Raw genomic sequence first — 22,500 nt, forward strand, 5'->3', positions numbered from 1 at the left:
TTTTCTCCTTTTCATTTATTTTTATTTATACAAACACACTAAACAAAAAAGTGAGAAAAAAGTCCAGATGTAACCATACCAGAATAAAATGCAAGACAAAATAAAAAAATATATATATTAAAATAATATTAATAACTATAATCAAAATAAAATAATAATTTTAGTACAATACATACAATAATTGTAACAAATAATTAGAAATAAATAGGATATTAATAAGGGAAAGAAAGTGACAAAAATAAGTAAGTAAATGAGATAATGATTTTAAAGTAAAAATGTAATAAGAATTATTCTATTTAGTAAAAATCTTACACTGAAGGAGTAAAGCAGCAGTCCAGATTCTCACAACTATTAACACAATATCAGTTTCATAGTTTTTGCAAAACACTGCACAATAAACGCATTTCTCATAAAAACTGAAGCCACAGTGTTGTAAAAAAATTAAAAATTCATCTTTTAAATGTTGTGTGTTCAGTGTTGTTGAAAACACAAAATGCAACCACAATAACTGCGATGCTTATTTTGCTCCTGTGCAGTCAGTTCGAAAATCGGTTCAATCAAAGGCCAAAACAAGGTGAATTCTACTGATGAGGAGGCCTTGTGGTGGCAACAACCCAAATCATGAAATATGTCTAATAAATACGTGCAGCCTTGATGACAACAACTCCAGACAACTGATGGTACAGAGGATTTTTGCTCTTGTGCTGCTGGGCCAGGGGAAACGTTGCAGCTGAAATGGATGAGGTCCTCTGAGCTGACCGGGACCAGAGATGAGATGTAGAGTCATGTTTCTCTGCATCTTTGTAGTATTTTTTTATTTATTTTTTATTTATTTATGTATTTATTTATTTTTTTGGTTCAGTTCTTCGCTTCACAACAACAAATAAATAGTTCTTTGTTACAATTTTGTGTTTGTGCACACGTGTCTGTATTTGATGACATGAAGTAAAAACCTGCATAAACACTTCTGATAGCTGTGTTTTGAATTTATTAGCATAATTTAAAGCAGGAATCAGTTTGGAGAAGAGAAAACATGGTTTAAATATTTGTGAAATATTGCAAACCATGACCAACTGCTGATTTTTATTTTATTTAACCTTTGCAGCTCAGAATTTATTTGCAGACGACTGATGAAAACTGCCTTAGAAAACTTATATATAACAGCAGTTGTTTTTCTGTATTGGTTTGCTTCTTTTACAAACTGAAAATATGACTGAAAGTAATACAGTACAAACTACAGCTTTTCTTTCTTTTTTTTTTAATGAGTTTACCTGATAAACCAACACCTAAATCCATACAACATGCTGAAAATATGCTAAAGAAACTGCATTTTGTTTGTCTTAAAGCATGCAGCATTAATGAGGTTACCTCTGCTAGTGAAAGTGCTGCAAGTTACCACAGAGCAGCTGAACATTATAAGTGGACGTGATGAACACTGCAAAGAAACACGTTTCAACATAAAATAACGAGACATACAAAGATGTTGAACCTCACTGTCATCCAACCTAAACTCCTTATAGAACAGCTGCATTAGTCCACAACTATTTTTACTTTTTACTTCTCTACATTTCTGTCCCTTTTCATTCATTTATTTACTATTTTATTTCTTCTGTCCCCTCCAGTCAGGTCCTGCAAGAATACACAAATTTGATAATACTAAATAAATAAGATAAAACAATATATTTATACAAATAAAGAAATATATTTAAAAAAATGAGATTATCAAGAGGAGCCTTATACCCATAAAGCTCCTCTTGGTGAATTTGTTCGGCACATCGCAGCAGCCAGACCACCAGTCTGTTTGCTACAATGCTGGACAGGACAAGTAAAAGAAAAAAGAAAAAAAGAAAGAAAGAAAAGAGTGTATTTATTGATAGTGTCATCATCATCATTTTCATCATTATCATTATTATTATATTTAATATAATAATTAGTTTTGTTTTTAATATAGATTTTTTTACAATAATTACTAAACATATTTTTGAAAAATGTTTGAATAAATTTATTTTTCTCTAGTTTATTATTTATTTTCCTAAACAATTTAAACTGCAGAGATAATTTACCCCCTAAAGAACTGCATTGTGATATTGAAGAATTCTTGGATTTTTTTCACATATGCCCCTGAAGAACTACTTTCCGCATGCCGGCAGCCTGAAACTAGTTACTAGATATGGGTTAAATGCAGAGAAGGAATTTCCAAGCTGGGAAAAATAAAGTATAGTTAGTAAAAACAGAACCAAATAGTCTAGTAGTTGTTACTGAGGTAGGTGGAAGTCTTTTGCTTACAAAATGGGTTAACTATTTACCCTACATGCTATTTTCATTCTTTTACTCTTTGTAAAAGAACTATCTTATACCTACATTTTCACAGCTGTCAAATTTCAACAGCACAATTCACAGTGATATCCCGTTTAGTAAATGTAGTGCAAAAGTACAGGGGCGGGATCTTTCTCTCATATATACATAGCACTCTTTCTGATTCATAACCCTACCAATAAGATGTCTGTCCACAAACAGTGCAACTAAGCCTGCAGCCTCAGGTACTCAACAGAAGAACAGCCATCAGCGTTTTTCCTCCACTAAAAGGTGAGAACTGACGCTCGCTGCAGTGACATCTAAATTCATGGATTTACTTTCCTAAATATTAAATTTAAGTTAGTTGCATCTAAATTAACAGCTGCTGTATAACTTGTTTGTCATATTACAGTTTTTCTTGCTTGGTTATCATTTTCTCATCATCTCTTATACAGAAGTAAAACAAAAAGCATGATTTTCAATAGAAAATGTCTCTGTATGGTGGAGAAGTTCAGTTGGTTAACATCTGGGTATGTGGCTTGACATTTCCCTCTCCTTCGATGTGCACATCAACAGCTTGCTTTCCATGGTTACTTCAAGGATTGGTTTCTTGTACTGTAAAAAAATCATCTTTCACCCACTTTGCTACGAACCTGCTGTTAAAATATCAGCCCTTCCCATTTTTGATTATGGTGACAGAACTTGATCAGTACAAATGAAGCAACTTTATTGAGTACAGTTGAACAGAAATTAAGAGTAAGTGAAGCATCTATGCAGGGATGGATTTGGCACATAAGACTTTTTCCTTTATTTTTTTGTATGAAAACTAGAATATATTTTGTTTTGGTTTCCATGTTGACTGATCTGAGTTTACAGGAAGAAATACGTATTTCCATTAAACTGCAGAATTGTTCTGCAGTTATTTTTGTCCATTTTCTGTAAACCTCACTGAGAAATCCTAGAGTTTTATGTTCAGCACATCACTGTTAGAGGTTTAAAAAAGGATTTAATTATATGAACAATGTGTGTTTAATAAGATGACACAATATAGTTTTTATAAATGAGTGATCTGAACTGTTCTGCTAGTGGGCATGTTGTTGGGGAAAATGTTTAAAATAGCTTTTTTTAAAATCATGCTTAACCAATCAGAAAAAAATGTAATTGTTTATTACAATTTTTGGGAAAAAAATATTTCGCTTCATTTTTTTTAATAATGTTTTACTTTTCATGAAATTGTCTAGATTACACATATAAAATATTGTTGCTGTGACATGTATGTACCAATGTATGTTTCACTGTTTCCTCTGGCCCATGTCGTCATTGTAAATAAGAACTGGTTCTAAATCAAAGTAATCTTTTATTATTTATTAGCAGTAAGAACTGGTAATGAAGTTATAAAATACATGAATTTACTGACAGAACAGACTTCCTCTTCATCGGGTCTGCTCTGCCCTGCGGTTCAGCTCATACAGAAAACCACATCCTTTGTTGAAAGTCAAATGTGAGCACATTCAAAATAACTTTCTTCAGGTCGTTCATTGAATCTCTTCAGTTAGGGGCACTGATTCTGCCGTTTAGGAGAGGGTTGCTGCTCAGAGGGAAATGTTGGATTTTTCTTAATTTAGATTAAGAAAAAGTGTAGAAATACAGTTGTAAAAAAACATTTATAGAAACTCTAAACCATGATGCATTTTAGGATAAAGTAAAAAGTTAAAAATGTAAATATCTTTACGAGGGATCACCAGCACATGAGAGCAACAGAAAAAGGTTTCACTTCCGCTCATTTCCTCGTCAAGCTATGGGGTTAGTGTTAAAGAAATCACCCACCATTTTCTTCAAATAAGGGTGCCACCAATGAGATAGGTTGTGGAGAGTTTGAGCTTTTGAAACGGGAGCTGGGCCGGGTGCTTCCTGGAAGAGCTTTACAGCTAACCCAGCAGGCAGAACAGGCCAGCCATCAGGGGCTCTCCATAAGTTACTATGTTTTGTTCCTCCACGATCCTTCCACACCTGGTGTTCATATGGTCCTGCTCGCTCCTGGAGAGTCTCTAAGTCTGCTCTAGTTAATGAATTATTCGGAGGAATGTCTACTGATGATTGGAGCATTTGTTGTGCGCTAGGTTGATATCCTGCTGCATTTTTACCGGCTAAGTCTGCCTGGGCATTTCCTATTGAGACCATGGACCCTGAATTGTCATGACTTTTGCACTTAATCACTGCTACCTTTTCAGGCAACATCAAAGCCTCGGCAATCCCCTGCCCCACTCCTCGGTGTTTGATAGGTTGACCAGATGCAGTGACAAATCCAGCCCTTAGCCACTTTGCAGATACACAGTCTGTGTAGATATTTACATTCTGGCCTGAACTCAGTTTCAATGCTTCGAGCACAGCAGTAAGTTCTGCTTTCTGTGCTGATCGGGAAGGAATCACAGACCCACTTGCAACTGTCTCCCATGCTCTGTCTCTCAGCCCAACTACTGCATAGGCTGCTTTTAGACTTCCTGTTTCCATATCTCTATGACAACAACCATCTGTAAATAGCTGCCTGACTCCACTTTCTGTGGAGCTCAGTCTGCAAATCAGCTCTTACTTTGGTGTCTCTGACTGACCTCTCCTCACATTTATGTTCGGGAAAGGGGTCCATAGAGTCTGACATATTAATTCCCTGTGGAGAATAAAAAATATGCGGTTGCAAAAGAATTTTTTCAAGTCTATGACTCATCTCATGTCAGACAGAGATGAGTCATAGTGAAGGCCTTAGAGGACACAAAAGTCGCTACTGTGTGTAGTCATTACTGTCAGAGGGTGAGACATGACAATATGGGCGGTTTTCTAAATCGATTTGGCTACTGCAGCTGCGAATTTATTGCATGAAGTTTGAGCTTGCTCCACAGAATCCAATTTAGAGCTGTAGTACATCAGTACGTGTCTATTTCCCCCCTTTTTCTGAAACAGGGCGTTCACAACTCCGCCCTTTTCAGAAACATCCAGAAAAAATCGGGATCTGTAATCTGATACTTGTAAGGTGGTAGAGGAATGCAAGATCTGCTTTAATACAATGAACTGTGCCTCAGCTTCAGGAGTCCACCTCAGAGGGGCAGTCAAGTTCCTATGTCCCTGTTCTGCAACAAGCTGGCGAAGGAGAGATGTATTCTCAACATAGGAAGGGACATAATGTCTACTATATCCTGTCAATCCCAGAAACTACAACATATCTTTTACAGTGACAGGCTTTTTATGATGCAAATTTGCTGAGAGCTGGGACGGGCCAACCCCAGTCCCGCAGGATGAAATCTGTCGGCCAAGAAAATGGACAGTAGGTCGGCAACAGGCCAGTTTAGAGCGACTGACTTTAAAGCCACACTTTCCCAACAGAGTCAGTACAGCATGTGTGGCATTGAGGCAGTCAGAGTCATTTGTGGCTGCCACCAAAACGTTGTCTACGTATTGTAAAAGAACCACACCCACAGGAAGAATGAGGTCTGACAACATGCTCTTTAAAGCCTGATTAAATATGCCAGGGGATAGAACAAAACCTTGAGGGATCCTGGTATACTGATATGTCATTCCCCTAAAAGTAAATGCAAACAGTTCTCTCAGTGAAGGGTGTAAGGGCAGACAGAAGAATGCATTAGCCAGATCAATTGTGGAGAAAAATGTATGCTCAGGGGTGATGGCTGACAGAGCAGTGTACAGATTGGGAACTGGTGTACAGGGTGTAGTAACAGTGGCATTAATTGGCCTAAGGTCATGAACCATTCTATATTTATCAGAGTTGGGTTTAGGCACTGGCAAAATGGAAGTGTTCCAGGCCGCAGTTTGAGCTGGTTCTAACACACCTGACCTTTCCAATCTTGCTATAGTATCAGCTATGCCTGCTTCAGCCTTTTCCTGAAGCGGTTATTGACAGCGCCAGATCGGACGCTCTGAAGAAAACTGAAACTCCACTGGAGGGAAGTCATGACCGAAGCCAACGTCTGTAGGCCCGTCCAACCACAGAGAGGAAGGAAGTGTGCCAAGCATTCTTTCAGTGTCACAGTGATCAGTCATCTCCCTGCCATGGAAACGGTCTAGCTCTTGATGTTCCAAAATAACCCTGTCTGTGGTGTGATGCATGATTTTATATGCATTCTGGCTGTGAGAATACATGATCTGTGGCAAGGTAGACTGTTGCCAGTCCTGTGTTTCCAACAGGTGCTTTGTCATAGGACCTAAATCTTTAGCTTGGTGTCCAGAGTTAAGTGCAAGAGACACATGTGGACTGGCATAAGACTGCAGTTTATACCAGCTTGGTTGGTCAGGGGTCAAATCCACAGCAGCAACAACTCCATCTTTGCCTGCTAAGAGGCAAGGCGAGCTCATGGACCAGGGCATCCCTGCTACTTCAGTGTCAAAAGCATCATGGTAGATGAAATCCATGTCTCTAGTATAATTAAAGGTCACGTGTAATGGGTTGGCTGGGAGTGAGATAGGATGAAGGGACCAGAGCCAGGGCTTCCAGGTCTGAAACAGAAATAGTATGCCAGTCTTTTCGACAGTCTGGTTGGAGAAGACCCCAATAAATATCCACTGACGTTGTGGGTGTGGAAGATTCCAGCAACATCTGATCAGGCTGGGAAAGGATAGGTGATCCACATTTGAGCACCCGTCCATCAAGGAACATGACCTCAGTTCTTTCAGGTAAACAAGTGACAGACATTCCTGTTTTACAAATAATATCTCTTTCCAGGAGATTGACCGGACAATCCGGAGCAAAAAGGAATGAGTGGTTAAAAGTCTGTGAGCCAACAGTAGTTTGGAGTGGTCTGGTCAAAGATAAAGCAAAGTGGTACCAACAACTACCAACAACAAAAAACCAACAACTGGCACTTTCTGGTCAGATAACATGGACGCCTGCACAGATCATGTGAGAGTTGAGTATTTGGCCCCAGTGTCCACCATAAAAGGCAAAGTGTGTTTTTCTACAGTCATATGAAGCATGGGTTCTGCCAGGCCCCCGCCCCACCAATTCCTCTGGGCACCCCTATGCTGACCATTGGCCTCCAGGTGCCTGCCACATCTGTCGTGGAGCCTGGTTAGGATTAGGTGCAGGGTAGAGCTGGGGTCCTTGGCCACCAGTCTGGGCCTGCACAGGCAGGTTGGGGCAAACTCGAGCCCAATGCCCTGGTTGACCACAACTGTAACAGTACTGGTCATCCGACCGCACAGACCTCCCACCTCTTTCCCTTCCAAAACCACCACGTCCCCTTCTAGGGCCAAACCGGCCACGTCCCCATTGTATCGCTGCTGTGAAGGGCCCCAATTTTTATAAGGTTGCTGTTGTGGTTGTGGCATCTGGATCATAATCATGGGCGTGGTCTGAGGTGTAGGGGGCAGTTGTGGATAAGAGTCAGCTAATACAGGAACTGGTTTAGCTGTAGATTTCTTAATGTCAGTGCATTTTCGTTCTGCCTCCTTAAGCTGCATCTTAAGCAGTCGCAGTTCCATATCTGTAAGATATTCCTTTTCATCCTGCTGTTTTCTAAGGTAGCCTCTAAGATGATGGAGGACATGGTCCATCCACTCCTGCCATGGCTTAGAGCTAAGACCAGGTGTGTCTGCTAACTTGACCTTCACTTCTTGGGGTAGGCCGCCATTTATAGCCTGCTTAAATAAAATTAAATTGCCCTGATTGTTTCCAGAGGGGTTCATGCCTGTATGATCTGTCCATGTAGTTTTTGACCTCAGGATAAACTCTTCTGGTGATTCACCATCCTTAATAGTGAACACCAAGGCCTCAGAAGAGGAAGTCTGCCAGCATTCTCTCATGGCTGAGTACAACTCATGCCTAAAAGTGTCAAGATGACAACCGTCTGCCGCATCCACAGTGCCTGCCCGCTGTTCTACCTGCATTAGGTCAGATGTAGAGGCAGACCCCGACAACAAGGACCTAAAGTCTCCTAACGCCAATAGAATAGAAACTGTCATGCTCTCAAACATTCTGATCCATGCAGAGGCTCCATCAGAGAGTTTAGGCAGCTTAGCCAGAATTAGTTCTTTGTCAGTCATCTTCCAAGATATCTTCCTGTATGTAATCCGTCCTACACCCTCACCTACGAGTGGGCACTGTAGCTGGTACTCAGGTGCTAATTTTTCCTGAAGTCTGGACCTTGTATGACTGCTCACAGGGGAAGAGTCACCCATCCAATGATGTTCATGTCTGTGTTCATGGCTATGGTCGTGTCTGTGTCTATCTGGCAGAGGACTTTGTCTGACACCTTGATCATCATCCTTCTCATCCTTTCCTACCTGTTCTTCTTTTGCCGAAACTATGCCTCCTCTGCTACATGACCTGCTATTCTGTCTGTCTGCTACGCGAACATTCTGTCCTGCTGCTGTCTAAAAATACTCCTAGCAGATCTGTGTTCACTTCCTCTTCTGCCTGCCTATGCACACCCTGCTGTTTGCCACTTCTGTTACTGTCAGTCCTCACAATTCCCCCAACAGATACATTTCTTGTATTATGCTCCTTCTGTCCTTCTTTGTCTAACTTCACTTGTCTGCAGTGGTCACCCAGAAAATCCTGTGGCTGACTCAATTTCTTAGTTCCGATGGAACAACGCCCTGTGGATCCTTAACTGTTTCAATTGTAAGCTGACCCTTGACTTCAACATGTCCGCCAACATCCATTACTAGTGCCTGTACTGGTGGCTGATAATAAGGTGGGGGTGGTAAATTAGGGCTCAGGGCCTGAAGCAAGGGGTAGAGACCGCTTGGACTCACCATTTTCTCTTTCCCCCTTTTTTCTGGCTCACTGTGACCCTTTTCTGATTTCCCTTTTTCTTCCTGACTGCCTGACTTCTTTACATCAGCCTTTGCCATGATTCCTGCTTCTTCTTGTCTCCACATTTGTTCCACTGATAAAACAGTGAGATGACAGAGAGAAGCGTCATTCTGTAAATTCTGAAACTGTTTCCTAAGTTTAGACTTTGAAAGAATCTTGGCCCTCTCTAGTTCCTGTTTCTTTTCATCAGACTCCGTGTCCATCTTTTTGTATATTTTAAACATCATTTTACTGACCATGGACCACTGCACCATATTATAATTCTGAGGCAGAAGCTTTTCTTCCTGCCATTTTTTCATGTATTGTTCAAACTTTTTCATTATGGCATCTCTATTTTCCATTGACGTTCCCTGTTTTACGAGGTTTTGGACTTTAAGCCACATAGGAAACAATGGTTGTAAACCAGACATTATGATTGATTCCTGTAATTACAAATGATGAGCAGAGTGTATGGCACAATGCCATGACCTGGGACCAGATTGACAAGCTTCTACAGAGATCCTTGTGTTCTCTGCGGTCAATCTCTAGGGGTTCTCTCCAGTCCCAGATGCACTTTTAATACTCTTTTGATACTACATCCATTCACACACACTCACACGACACTTAAAATTTTCCACTTCTATCAAGTTTACTTTTACTGTTATTTCTGTGGTGTTTTCACGGTTATAATTAGCTCCTTAATTTAAGATCCCCTATTTCAGCTAGGGTCCCAGACCGTTGTATTCTTATACTCTGGATCCCAGATCCTTGATGGTCCCAGACAATCCACGGTCCCAGACCGTTTATGCATATTTTCCTTTACTTCTTTTTAACTTCTTAAAGCCCCATTTCTCATACCAACATTACATCATCTGTTACCTGACCAGGCACATAAATTTAAATTAGTCAATGTGGACAATTTAGAAAAGGTTTGTCCATACCTTTTTATGTGGTCGACCATTAGTGCCTGAGCCGGGTAGAGGATGATGAAAAGTGTCCTTCAAAAGTCTTTATCTGACAACCAAGAGAGAAAATTTAGTTTATGAAATACAAAAACATTTAATAATAATTATGTCATACCGGATCTGGGCACGTCGAGAGCCACTGTGTTGTTAAAGAAAACCCTAAGAATGCGCAAGTAATAGAGAACAGGATTTTACCCACAATATACTTTTACCTGAGGTTTTCTTCTAGACATGTTCTTTTACCCAGACCACAGATGACAGGAAAACTTCTCTCAAGATTACAAAATTTATTAATTACAATTGATATGAGAAATGTGCAGTACAGAGCCCTGGATCCTTTCGTCTAAGTTTTCCTTTTCACTGGTTACAGAGAAAAAGGAGTTCTACTGTTCGGAACCCAGATAGAACTCCTGCTAAGCTTCTGGATCCAGTTTTTAGCCTCTTCTAAGCTAGACAGTGATTGGATGCTATCTCTAACTTAGTCAGCTGTGATTGGCAGGTCCCATCCTTGCGTCCGCCCCGTCTGGTGCAGGTTTCCTGTTTTCCTGCAAATCAGAGTCACATGCACACAGAGACGCAAACTGCAGACTTTCTGTTTCATCCTGAACTATTTTCACTACTTAGAAATTCCCCATGTTACAAAAATATAACATGACCTCTTGTCCAGACACAAACACTCAAACCTCGTGTCACTTTCACTTTTTTCTAATGATTCAGTGCTTGTGACCTATTGATGCACTATACAAGTACACCAAAACAACTCTGCAATTAAATGTTCGATTAAGGTTATATACATGTTATTCATTCAAAGACAAATTTAAAATAATATCTAACATTAGGCACACCCTTTTTCTGTGGAGGCACGCACACCATCTTGATGCTGCTGCTGAGAAAGTCGTCGACACAGTCAGCAGCGGTCTGCACTGGAAGAAGGGCAAGGGGGAGGTGGTGGAAGGCCACAAAGCAGTAAAGTCTGGTCACAAAACGCTTCCAAATAAATTGTATTTCAATAATGTTTTGGTTATATATACCCATGGCTCTTTATTGACACCTGCTAAGCTGTCAAATGCAAGTTAAAATTTAATTTGGTGGATAGAAATAAAAACTTGCTGCCACTTTGGTAGGTGAAGAACAAGTTATTTCAAGAGAACAAGATGAGCTGAGTTGAATCTTCAGCAGCTGCTGCTCAGTAAACAAGGAGCGGGATTTTAGTTTGAAGGACACACCATGTGGCTTCTCACAGACTTGGATCATACCATTAGACATGCCAAGTCCAGAAAAAGGGGGCAGATGCTCAGCAGACAGTGTAGAGGTAGAGACCAGGATCACGGTGCAACAGGGGCTAGTCGCTTCAGATACCCATCCGACCTAGGACCACATATGCAAGCGGCTTGGGTTGGATTTAAAACAATCATATTTTGCTGTTCGGACTGTCATTAAAAATTTTGATATGAGTCACGTCTGGGGGGAAAAAAATCAGAATTGAGCTGCAGATGAAGACATCAGAGCCGCTGCTGCTAGACACCGTTATTTAGTTCTGGCTGGTAGAGGATCTGCTTTAGCCGCCGTTGCCAAGCCTTTAGATTGTTTTTAGTGACATTTAGTTCACATACCTTCGAAGGTGAGCCGGGTGCTTTATTTCAACATGCCGTTTCAGGTTTGCTGTTGATGATGTCGGGAGCTGCGTCTGGACACCCGACTGGAAAATTTCACAAAAAGGCCAGATTTCTCCTTCCTGGATCATCACTGACCTTTTAAAAAAATATTTTAAGTGATCATACGAAGATGCTGTAGTGATCATTGACGCAGAGGTGGAGCTGCTGCCTTCATTGGATTTTGCCTCCATGTTTCGTAATTTGATGACGCATGCACGGTGCGGCTCTGTGGTGGCTGGTGTTGGTAAGACACAACACTGCCAACATCTGTCACCAAAAAATTCAGACTTTACACTTCAAGATTTGTTTGTTGTGTTTAAAAAAAAAAGAAAAAAAAAAACACAAACCATTTATAATTGCTAAATTATGCTTGGACAGAAGCTCAGAAAGATTCTAACTGAACCATTTGGTTAATAGTAAATTAAGCAAATAATTTCCTAATAACATTATTCCATGAACAAAGAGCAGCTGAATGATGGGAGAGATTTACCTAAACTTTTAAAGAAAAAAGCAAAAATGTGGTGGAGGTGGCAGAACCACAACAGCAGCTCTGACTGGTTATTTCTTTGCACTAAGGCAGCAATCACCCCCGGTGGTCTACAATGAAGATGCTGAGACAGTTGATGTACATCAATATTGCCATCCTCATCCTTTCTGCCACATTCCTGCTCTGGATGTACAAGTGAGTGGAACTGATCATTGTCATATGGAAACCGATGACATGAATCCCAAAATCTAATTAATTATTTTTTAGCTCCAGTAAGTTGTCACTACTGACCAAGGGCAAAGTACAGACACATTTTACAGTTTCAGAATGAATGCTAAATATGTTTTCCATGAAGAGACACCCTGTCACTCATCACAGACTGTGTGGGTACACTCACTATCTACTTTATCAGGTTCACCTGTTCAACTGCTTTTTAACACAAATCTCTACTCAGCCAATCACATGACAGCAGGTAGTCACGTAGACGTGGTGAAGGTGACTTTAAGTTTAAACTGGGCATCAGAAAGAGGAAGAAAGGGGTTTTAAGTTATTTTGAAACTGCTAATCTAGTGGGATTTTCATGACTATCATGTCAATATGGAACAATACCTATAAGGAAGGTATCCAAAACAATGTTCCATCTTTCACACCAAGAATTGAAGCAGTTCTGGAGGTAAAAGGGGTCCAACCTGATAGCGCAGTTTTGTTTTTTTGGTTGGCCTTTATGGTGCTATATCTATTGATACAGTAATTTTAGCCTTGTCTGACAACTGAGGCTGTCCTGAAAAAAATTATATATGTTTGCATGTTGATTTTCCTTAATCAGGTTCTTTTACTTTTCTCTTAAACTGTTTAACATTTCACCTCAAAGTAATTTGTTTTGTGTTTTCCAGGCCGTTGCAGGACACCTTAAAGGGCTGGACGTCACCAGCTGTCACGCTTCTACTATCTAAACACCAGAAACATCATCCGGCTTCCAAATGTTGTGTATTTTTATGTTCTTTCTTCTGTTTTCTCCTCAAAGGATTTTGGCTTGATCTTATATCTGATAAATTATTATATAAATTTAGTTGAAGTTGAAGTATGGACTGTCATGGTCAATCTAAACTTCATGTTTCCATTTTGAGATATCTACCATAATTTCTGCTTTTTTATCCGTTTTTCTGTGTGTGCAAAATAAATTTTGAAATTTAAAAACTTTTTTAAGGCAGTAAAACTCCAGCTTAGTTTATTGAACATTGTTTCTCTGATGCAGCTTCTCTCGGACGAGCTTCGTCTTTCGTGACAGTCAATCAGACAAAAACACTGCTTATATCAGCTTATCTGGAGCACCGCACTGAAGAAAAAGAGGTCAGTGAAGAGTTTTACTCCCAGATTTCCCTCCAGGATCACTAAACATGCAGTTAACGCACAACAAAATCTGTAAGATAACACTTCACATTATTTTCTCTTAAGGTCTGGTATTAATTCAAATAATGATCCTGACTGGGCCATAAGCAAACCTACAACTTACAACTAAATAGCTAATGTTTTTACTTGATTTTAGCTTGATGTAAGCAATACTTTTTACCATGTTTGTATACGATGGGTTTTCAACTAAGATTTAAGGAGGTCCTTTTGAAGGAATGGGTCTAGAAGATCATAATATAAAAAAATTTTGACTTTATTTTCTAAGTGTAATATATATTTAAGAGACCTAGTAGTTGTATCGGATGGGGTGCATAGACCCGATTAGCTGAGTGGTATCACATGGGTGACTTAGCTCCAAAGCTACATGGTCTGTGTTTCCTCATCCACTAAACTACAAAACCTGCACCTGCACCTCCCTCCAGGATCACTAAACATGCAGTTAACCCACAACAAAATCTGTAAGACAACACTTCACTTTATTTTCTGTTAAGTCCTGTTGTAAATTTAAAAAAATGACCTGATTGGGCCAAACCTTCAATTTAGTTTGTTGGTGCATATCATGTATATCTACATGACTGTTGTATCTACTACTTCCTTTTAAACCACATGTATGAACAATTTTGAGTAAAGCGCATCATTAAGAAATGAATGTGGGCTTAATAAGAGGAAGTTCAACTGTAGATGTTCATTCAGCTTCTGAAGAGGATGAGTTGGCATTAAACTAAATAGCAAATGTTTTTACTTGATTTTCACTTGTAATTATATTGATAATAGATTATTCTACAGTTCATGATATATGATGGTGGGTATGTGGCACATCTGATTTTATATTTAAACATTACATAAATATATTATAAATAAGGAATGTCTTATGAAACTTTTGAGCCCCTAAATTTCTGGGGTCTGGAAGATCGTAATATCTAAAATTTAGGCTTTAATCATTAAATGTAACATATATTTAAGAGGCCTAGTAGTTGTATTGGCTGGACTACACAGACTCGATGGACTTGAGTGGTATCACGTGGGATGGCTTAACTCCAATGCTACATGGTCTGTGTTTTTTTGTCCACTAAACTACAAAACCTGCACCTGTAAAAAAAGAAATGCTCCACCAGATTGTAAATCATAACTTCCTGCTTTGGCTTGAAGTCCCGGCGTGGTCCACCAATTAGTGACCTTTGGTACAGGAGTTAATGTAGGGCTTTGCAGAATGATGTCAGCTTCTTTAAATTCTACATCACTGAAGAAATGTTTACAATCCAATAACTTCTCTGGGCAGTAACCCAGGTTTCATCTGTATTGTTGGGTATCTTTAACTCATTCCAAACATCTCTTGACAAAGTTACGCATGCCTGCACACAACTACAACTGGAGGGCAGCGCGAATCATCTTTAAAAGTTAAACTTAGGTAAAATGTTTTATAAAGACATGGATCTAAAGAAGCTGTAGAAAACTGAATCATTGAAGATCTGCACAAGAAGCCGCTTTAAGCAACTGTAGTTTAGAGATTTTACGACAAAACCAGCCGATCTTGTCAGTGTAGAATAATCAAGATGCGTAAAGCAAAAGTTATTCTGATCTGATAGATTTTATTATGTGGTCTTCCATGTTGTAGATGAAATGATAAAAGCAGGAACAGGAGTTTGTTTTCTTCTTTTAGACATAAATATGTCCCACCTGGCCCTGTCCAATCAGAAACCTTCCCAACCTCCAGATCTAAAGTGGAATTAAATGAAGGTGATTAAAAGTGTGTTCCATGTAAACCTCAATTCAGAGTTACTATTTCCATGTAAACGTAAAGGGGAATACTTTATTCTACATTGCATTATATTATTACATTACAGTCACTTTTATCCAAAGTGACTTATAGTTGTTAATTCTAAAATTTTAATTCTGAATAAATAGTTTCAAATAAAAAAATAGAAAGAAAACACCACATAAAAATGTCCAATCCCACATTACAATTGTATTTAATCTTTCCATCACATAAAAAAACAACTGATTGGATACTTTATCCAGTGTCCATGTAAACGTGTGGAATCTGAAAGATTTCATTTGGATAGATAACATATTGTCCATGTAAAAATAATGATTGCCAATTCATTCAACTGTAGAGTTAATCTATGTATTGAATAAGTGGGTCAGTAATGTTTTCACTGAAATGCAGTAAACATGGTTGGTGCCAGTACATACCTTGACAATTTCATGATGATGGAGTTGCTGCTGCCTTCTACTTGCGTCGCTGTCTCGACTTCACCTTCATGTCCAAAGACGAGCATTTGTCCTCATCTTTAATCGTCTGATGACACCAAAGTGTTCATTGCATACCAGGTGCCAGGGCACTGCCTTCCAGTTTGTACAGCAGATAGCACGAATCCAGGCTGCTCGTTGGCGTTTGTTCACAAGAAGCTGATGAAAACCTGTCCAACATCTGTCCAGCATCATATTAATTTCCTCTGTAAAGACGGATGCTAAACATAGTTCACCTAACAGCCATGCTTTCTGCACTCTGGAAACAGTTATTTACATGTGCTACTGATGTATGCATTAATTAAGAAAAGGGTTTATTATTATCCATGTACTAAAAGTAAAATTCTTCTTCTTGTTCCAGGTTCGTGTGATTTCAGTGGTGCTGCGGAGCCAAGCAGTAGCCTATATCTGCATCTTACTCTGCCAGGGGCTGCGGTACATCTCTGAGGGTGTCAGCCACATAAACAATGATCACTTTGGCTTTCCCTACGGGACCGCCGACATCATGTGTCCCCTCCCTTTGGGCTGCCAGACACCATCTCATATAGCTGTGACCACTGTTGTACCCAAAGATGAAGGTACTAGAACCACAGAGCAGGTTTGCAGGTGACATTAAGTATTGACAGTGGAATGTGTCACATGGTTAAACCACCATTTTGAATCAGACCTAATACTGTACCTCCTCTTGGCCATACCCCTCTGTTTTACAGAAGTATGGTGCCCCATGTCTTTTAGGTATCTAAGAGCCTTTGGCAAGATGATGGATTTTCATGTTATATTTTTATTGCTACATCACAGTTTCAGGTGAAACCAGCATAATGTGGAAGATACATTATGGTGATCGAACAGCCTGCAGATGGAGAGTAACTTTTTATTATACAGGTGCCCAACTTTGTAGGACAGTAGATATACAGCACCTGTCAAATGTTTGGACACTAATATTTTGTTAGATCACCTTCAGCTTTTTTTATGTCATTCATTCTCTTTGGTGTCATTTTCATAAACTTCTGCAAGGTCACATCATTTATTTCTGTCCAGATTACTGTACAAAGCGTTCTCCAGCACATCCCAAAGATTCTCAATGGGGTTCAGGTCTGGACTCCGTGGTGGCCAAACCATGGGTCAAAGTTATATCTCATGTTCCCTGAACCATTCTTTCACAATTTTAGTCCCATAAATCCTGGCATTGTCATCTTGGAATATGGCCGTTCCATCAGGGAAGATGAATAACTTGCTCATTCAGTATATTCAGGTAGTCAGCTAAACCTCATTCTTTGGACACATAACATTGCTGAACCTACACCTGACCAGCTGCAGCAACCCAAGATCACAGCACAATTTTAGTTCACCAAACATTTGATTCATCACCAATCACCTTCATTCAAGATGTTTTTCCAACCACATTTCTCCTGGGAGATGATGGTTCCCCACCATCCTTCCAGTTTTTGTTGGACAGTTCTTAACCTAGTTGTAGTATTTTCAGAAAACTCCTCAGATGCTTGTTTTGCTTGGTGCCGATAATCTGACCCTTCTGAAAAAGATTAACATCTTTTTTACGACCACGAAATGCGTCTTCCCGCTCATTTAAGAAAGTAGAAGCTGCTCATTGCATCAGTTAGAGTTAAATAACTTTAACAGCAGCTGAAACATCATCATCCATTCAGTAATGATCCAATGGGAGGCTCTTACCTCTTTACTTAGGAATAGGCTTTGTATATATAATCTATATATAAATACAGTATTTTTTTGCGTAGCTGTGGAATTTAAGGGCTTTTTTTCTGTTTATTAAACACACAGTTAAGTAATTATGATTTCCAAAATTTGCCTTTTTGTGGTCTCTTAGATAAACTTGAGTTTCTGGAAATTCAAAACCAACATCCCAAGAGTGATTCCTTTCCTTATAACTTCACTGTCTGTCTCTCCACCATGTATGATTTCACCAACGTGCTTCAGGTAAGACCACCTCACATTTTCTTATTTATGATTATAAAGAATAAACTAAGTGAATGAGATGTTTTTAAGTATACTGACCAGGATGGAGAAAAGAAGACAACCTAAAGGACCATGCCCTGTTACTTTCCACCGTACAACCATGAAAATGAGGAAACCAGTTTTTCAAGACAGACTTGCAGATGAATGCTCATATTCTGATTAAGTTTGTGACATGAATACATGTCTGGCGTATCGCATCTTCCTCTTCACCTCTTCATAGATTTTCTACGGGTTTAAGGTCGGGCGAGTTTGCTGACCAGTTAAGAACAGGGATACCATGGTTCTTAAACCAGCTACTGGTCCTAAAGTTGAAAGTCATGTCTTGCATACGTCTGTTCATGGTGGTTCCTGAAGCACTGACTCCAGCTGCAGTCCACTCTTTGTGAATCTCCCTTGCATTTTTGAATAAGTTTTCTTTCACAATCCTCTTCAGGGTGCGGTTATCCCTATTGCTTTTACACTTTTTTCTACCACATCTTTTCCTTTCCTTCACCTCTCTGTTAATGTGCTTGGACTCAGAGCTCTGTGAACAGCCAGCCTCTTTAGCAATGACCTTTTGTGTCTTGCCCTCCTTGTGCAAAGTGTCAATGGTTGTCTTTTGGACAACTGTCAGGTCAGCAGTCTTCCCCATGACTGTGTAGCCAACAGAACTAGACTGAGAGACCATTTAAAGGTGTTTTAAGTTAATTAGCTGATTAGAGTGTGTCACCAGGTGTCTTTAATATTGAACCTTTCCACAATATTCTAATTTTCTGAGATACTCAATTTCGGGTTTTCATTAGCTGTCAGTTATAATCATCAAAATGAAAAAAAATAAACATTTGAAATATGTCAGTCTGTGAGGAATGAATGTCTATATTATACAAGTTTCACTCTTTGAATGGAATTACTTAAATAAATAAACCTTTTCATGGTATTCTAATTTTATTACGAGCACCTGTATATGTGTTGTTTTGCAGCTGGTACAGAGTTTAGAAATGTTTCAGTTACTGGGAGTCGACAAGGTGGTCGTCTATAAGACCAACTGCAGCACTGAGACGCAGCTTATACTGGACTACTACACACACAAAGGTCCAGTATCTACTTCCTGCTGATTCCTTTTTTCATGGAAACGCTGAGATTGACCCTAAAGAAAGGGAACGATTTGCCTGAAATAAAAGGAATGAAAGCTCCTAGTTTCAATTTAAATTTCAGTCACCCATGCTTAGAATGAGCTTTTTAACTCTTTTGAACTCTTTAAAGGCTCTTTAAATGGGCAGAAAATTATATATATTTTTTTTATCTGAAGTGTTTATTTGAGTCTTTAACAAAATGTAAAAAGAATAATTACTACAAAGAAATTTAGTATATTTACTGTTAATTACTGTCTGATATGTGGACAATCTAAAACCACCTGGTTTTTTCTCCTCAGGTTTACTGGAAGTGATTCCTTGGTCTCTATCCAGGTTTTTAAAAGTGTCTCGTGGCTGCTTGCCTGAACACGGTCCTGGTGAACTTCACTACTTCGGCCAGATTCCTGCTCTCACTGACTGCCTTTACAGATACATGTACCAGTCCAAATATGTGGCCATGCAGGACATTGATGAGCTCATTCTGCCTCAATCAGTCAACAGGTAGATCTTTGTTCATGAAGTCTCTTGTTGAGGTTTTAGAAACACGATTCCACAAAAGTCAGAATGCTGTGTAAAATGTAATGATTCTAAATCTCATCAACTCATATTTTATTCCCAGTAGAAGATAAACATCATATTAGATGTTGAAACTGAGACATTTTACCATGTGATGGAAAATATGAGCTGATAGTGAATCTGATGGCATCAACATGTCTGTAAAAAGTAGTTCCAGGGTGATGTTCAGCATCATGTAGCATCCTCTCTTCTTTTAACAAATGTCTGCCAATATCTGGGAAGTGAGGAGACAAGTTGCTGGAGTTTTAGGAGAGGAATGTTGTCCCATTCTGGTCTGATGCAGGATTCTAGCTGCTCAACAGTTCTGGACCTTCAGGTCTGGACTGCAGGCAGGCCAGTTCAGCAGCTGGACTCTTCTCCTGTGAAGCCATGCTGCTGTGATGGATGCAGGATGTGGTTCAGCATAGTCTTGCTGAAATTTACTGTCAAGGTCTTCCCCTTAAAGAGACGTTGTCTGGATGGTAGCAGATGTTGCTCTAAAGCCTCCATGTACTTTTCAGCATTGATGGAGCTTCACAGATGGAAGGTGCCCACGCCATAGGCACTAATACAGCCCCATCCCATCAGAGATGCAGCTTTTCACCTGTCCACTGATAACAAGCTGGATGCTCCCTTGGATGCCATGTCCTACAGAGTAGAAAGAATTTCATATTTTCATCTATCTGATAACAGAACATTTTTTTCACTTTGTCTACAGACCATTTTAAATGAACTTTGTTCCAGAGAAGACAGTGTTGTTTCTGGATCCTGTTCACATCTGGCTTCTTCTTTGCATGATCGTTCACAATGAAATCTACAAATGGTTAAAGCTCTGTGTTCACAGACTGTTATTTCTGGAAGTAATAACTGAATCTATGCAGTGATTTCTAATAGAGAATCATGTCTGTTTTAATGCAGAAGATAACTAGCATCCAGCCTTGTTCCACGCACACAGAGATTCCTCCTGATTCTCTGAATCTTTTGATGGTGGATCTTCAAAGTATTCACAATTTTACATTGAGGAACATTTTTTTGAAAATTTTCCATAACTTTGAAAGCCAGTTTGTCTCAGATTGGTGAACCTCTGCCCATTTTTATATCTGAGAGACTTTGTCTCTCTGAAATGCTCCTTTTGTCCTGTTACAGTTGCCTGTAGATGGTCTATATTCATCTTTACTACGCTTGAGAACTTACCAACAGCATCTATCAGCCTGTTGATATTGATTTTTAAAAAATTAAAAATAAAATAAAATTGTGCAACAGTTACACAACAGGGTGCGACTTACTAACGGGGGTGCATCTCAAACCCCTCTGCCAGAGTATTTCAATTTCAATCAATCGATCAATCAATCAAAAGTAAAGTAAAAATAGAAAATATTTTCATTATAGAACAAATCAATTATTTCTTTCTGCCTTTTCAGCAAACAAAACTGTGACATCACAAAAAGGGTAGTTAGGAAGATCTATCTATCTATGTATCTATCTATCTATCTATCCATCTATCTATCTATCTAAACAAGTGATATTATTTATTTTTTATATGTACCTATTTCTTAAAAAGACTTAATTAAATTCAAAGATGCAGAGGATCTGCCTGAACTATGTAAAATAAATTACCTTGGTGATCAAACGTTCGACTGTCCATTAACACATATGCACGCACAAAATCGTCACACCCACCCAACAGCCAGCAAAAATGACTATTTGGATCAACAGGCTGGTAATGGTTGCTGTTGTTGAGTTCTTAAATTTTTTTACATACTCAACAAAAGCAGAGAACCTCTTGTCCATAAGATTCAAGATCTTTCTTGTCATTATGCAAAAACAACGCTTAATAAGGACAAAGGGTGGTGAATGTGAGCAGCATACACATCTGCATTACGACTACTGGTGAGTGGTTTCAACTACGCTTCTCACAAGGGGCACTTTTCATGGCAGGGGTGCGTTTTTAGATGTGTAGTTTTCTCAGCCTCAGGACGCTGCCGTGCAATGACAGTTACAGGAATGTACATAATAAATGTTACTGAGTCATCAAACGAGTCAGAAACAGTTTTAATGTCAGAAAATTACATATTGCTATTTTAAAAAGCTTTAACTCGACAAACTTTTCTCTCACCAGCTGGTTGGAGCTGTTACCACTGCTGGAGAAGAAGTACGGCCTCAACAAGTGTTACATGTTTGAGAATAACGTGTTTCCCAACAACGCCCCACTGCCTCTTCCCACCCCACAAACACTGCCTCCACAAGGCTGCTGGGAAAACATACCTGGGGTGAACATCCTGGCTCATCTGTACCAGGAGCCCGCCAGTACTCAGTCTCAGTTTAACAACTTCAAAATCATCATCAGCCCCCGAGCTGTGTTCACCCCAACCGTTCACGGAGTGCTAACCCCAGAGAACATCTTTACTTGGGTTGATAGGAACATAGCACGGCTGTACCACACAAGGTGGGTTGATGATTCTCTACATCTGTAATTTTTCTTTTAAGTAGCTTTAAATCCTTTTCTGTCTCTGCATCATGGCTGTAACTGCTGTGTCTCTGCTTTCTGTCTGTGTAGAGCTCAGAAACAAACACGGCTGACACCAGACCAGCTGATTTATGATGGTCGACTACTGAATTACAGCGCACCCCTTGTACCAGCTGTTAATACGGTGCTGAAAGAAAGTGGAATTCTAGCAAAGAACAGCATATGCTAGGCTTTCTGTGTGTTTACGCAACTGTACTTCAACAATAATTTGTATTGATCAATTTCTTTTACACCTGAGGATTAACTTCACTCAATGGAAAAATAAAGGAGTAAAACAATTAGTAAATAATAGAAGAAAAAAAAAAACTTCTTAAAGTTTAGTGCTACTGGAGACTCGGGCTCCTAAAATCACTGACCAAGTTCGTAACCTTGGAGTATTGATAGACTCAGACCTGACTTTTAGCAGCCACATCAAAGCTTCACTAAGAAGCTTTTTACCAGCTCAGAAAC

This window comes from Melanotaenia boesemani, chromosome 9 (genome assembly GCF_017639745.1).
Source record: "Melanotaenia boesemani isolate fMelBoe1 chromosome 9, fMelBoe1.pri, whole genome shotgun sequence".
Lineage (NCBI taxonomy): Eukaryota > Metazoa > Chordata > Actinopteri > Atheriniformes > Melanotaeniidae > Melanotaenia > Melanotaenia boesemani.